The sequence below is a fragment of the Gekko japonicus genome, unplaced genomic scaffold, assembly GCF_001447785.1.
Source record: "Gekko japonicus isolate JY-2015 unplaced genomic scaffold, Gekko_japonicus_V1.1 scaffold488, whole genome shotgun sequence".
NCBI classification, from domain to species: Eukaryota; Metazoa; Chordata; class Lepidosauria; order Squamata; family Gekkonidae; genus Gekko; species Gekko japonicus.
Genome location: NW_015176466.1, coordinates 3899 through 6786, shown reverse-complemented (window position 1 = coordinate 6786; position 2888 = coordinate 3899).

The window sequence follows — 2888 nt, the reverse complement described above, 5'->3', positions numbered from 1 at the left end:
ATCACCTGCCCCAGCCTGAGAGTTCCTATAAGAACATAAGAGAAGCCAATGTTGGATCAGGCCAATGGCCCATCCAGTCCAACACTCTGTCACACAGCAGCCAAAAATACCAGGTGCCAACAGGAGGTCCACCAGTGAGGCCAGGACACTAGAAGCCCTCCCACTGTTGCCCCTCCCCAAGCACCAAGAATACAGAGCATCACTTGCCCCAGACTGAGAGTTCCTACCTATACCTTGTGGCTAAGAGCCACTGATGGACCTCTGCTCCAGATGTTTATTCAATTCCCTCTTGAAGATATCTCCAATGGCCAATCAGAAGGCCTACTGGGCAAAATTCCATCTTGCCCTGTCTACTTTCTCAAAATACAGTGTCAGTGGGTGCTATGTTCGGAACCCCTGATATAGGCATTTCCAATTCTTTGACATTCCATTCTTCTCTTTAGCATGTTTTGGGGACACAGTTTCGCCATCAAATATGTATCTGAAGACATATTTAGCTTATCACCTGGCCCCTCTCCTGTTAGCATTTAGATGCCAAGATACATCCCTTTCTCTTCACCCAGGCTTTGAACTAAAACCTTATCCCATCTTTTAAGCTGTAACATTTTAATGAACTTGGCCCGTATTTCCCGTTTGATGTTTTTACGGCCTTCTTTTATGCTCCTCGGATTGTTTGATGCCATTGAGCCGCTCTTGGTTTTATTCGCTGAGGGTTTCATGCATGTAGACTGCAATGGATTTATTGCTGGGGAATGAGTTTCCTTAAAAAAATTTTTTTTACCGTTTTATTGATCTGTTGTTTTAATTTGTGTACTTTATGGTTTTAATTCCCTTTCTTTTATCAGTCTCCTTCACTAGGTACCTGGAGCGGCAGCATACCTATAAATAAAGAAGAGGGTTCCCAAAAGGAGGGGCTGCCGTAGAACCCAGAACTGATGTCAGTCATCTCTAGGAGTCCTAGATTCCTAGAGAGGCATGATGTCACTTCCGGGTTGGAGATCTCCTGGGATTACAACCGATCTCCAAATAGCAGAGCTCTGGGAAAGATAGCTGTGTAGTGTATTCAAAGCTGCCCTGAATGCATGATATGTTGTGAAACATCTAATTGAAGTGTAATGTAAAGCTTCGTCCTGGGCTAGGATCCAAATCCATCCAATCGTGTTACTAGCCCAGGAAGCACCTAACCAATCACCTTCTAGCAAGCTCCCTGAGCGGGAACATCCGTGATTGGTCCTTATGTGAACAACCTTATTGGTTGGTATTTGTACAGTGGGTGTGGCTACATTAGCCAGGAATGTTTAAAAGCAGGACAGCTGCAATGTAAAGGCTGTTCTGGCTATTCTTGTTGATCCGTTGTTGGAGTTGTGTTCGAGTTGAAGAATAAAGTTGTGTTCTTGCTGAATCACTCTCCGACTGCTTTGTTAAGCGAGCGACTTAACAAGCTGCTTTGGAGTGTGGACACATTATGGCATTGCTCCCTGCTGAGGTCTGCACTTTCCTCAGGCTCCACCCCCAAATCTCCAGGACTTTTCTAAGCAGGAGTTGGCAATCCTAACTCTAACACACACCCTTGGTAACTGCAGCTCCCCAAAATTGGAAGGGAGGAACTCCAGATCAAAGGTTTTGGTTTAAGTGCCAACATCTCTCCCTCCCTCTCTCCCACTTAACCCCCTCCCCCCCGAGAAAAATCTTCATTAGAGACCTATGGCAGAATTAGAATTGTCAGCCTCCAGGTGGTACCTGAAGACCTTCTGCTATTACAATTGATCTCCGGATGACCAAAATCAGTTCCCCTGGAGAAGATGGCTGCAGGTAGACTCTGTGGCATTATAAGCTTTCTGCGGTCCCTCCCCTCCCCAAACTCCACCCACCCCAGGCTCCACCCCCAAAATCTCCAGGTGTTCCCCAACCCCGAGCTGGCAACCCTTGGCAGAATGTCGACTGTCAGGAGTGCTTTTTCGTTCCAAACATCCAACTGGTCTTTGGCTTGGCAACCATTCCAGAAAGGAAGATCTCTGTTTTGATGGCTGCCATTGGCATGATGAACAGTGATCTTTTCTGGGGGCCATCTTCTAGGTGGATGCTGCTTCGTGGAGATTCCAACAAGTAAAAGAGGACTGGAGATGCTTCCTTTCCTTCTCCCTTGGCTGTAATGTCGATGCACTCATTCATATTCCCGTAGGTCACCAGCAATGGTTCAGAGGAGACAACTGCCGTAGACTCGAATTAAATAGCTCATTGTTGGACAGAAGCAATAGCATAAATGCAGATGCCAATACAAGATTATGTCTCTGGGGGAGGGGCGTATGCAGTGTTCCCTCTAAGCTGAGTTAGTGTGAGCTAGCTCACAGTTTTTCAGCCTCCAGCTCACAGATTTTTGTCTTCGCTCAGGAAGGATGACTCCAGAGCCAACTAATTTATGCAGTAGCCCAATTGCTTGCTCACAAATTTCATGCCAGTAGCTCACAGAGTAGAATTTTTGCTCACAGGACTCCACAGCTTAGAGGGAACATTGTGCGTATGTAATTAGAAACTGTGGGCTGCTGCCGTCCTGCGAAATCAAATCATTAGGCTCTAATTGTATAACTATAGACAGAATCGTTTTACCCAAACCAGATGGCTGCATTGATGGCCGCCTCGACACAACAGTATCGTTTTGAACAGCTTGAGAGATGCATTTTCTGCGGAAGGGATTCCTGGAATGCGATGAAGCAGCCAGGATCTCTCCCTAGCGCTCCCCCCCCCGCCGCTAGCAAAGCTGTCATTAAAGTAAAGGACGGGAATTGTAAAAAGAAGACCTCGTTTCATCTGTGGTTGATGTATATACATAGCTCTCTCTGTGTGCATGTATATCATCTGTCTGTGAAGGGGATGGCTGGGTGGGGGGT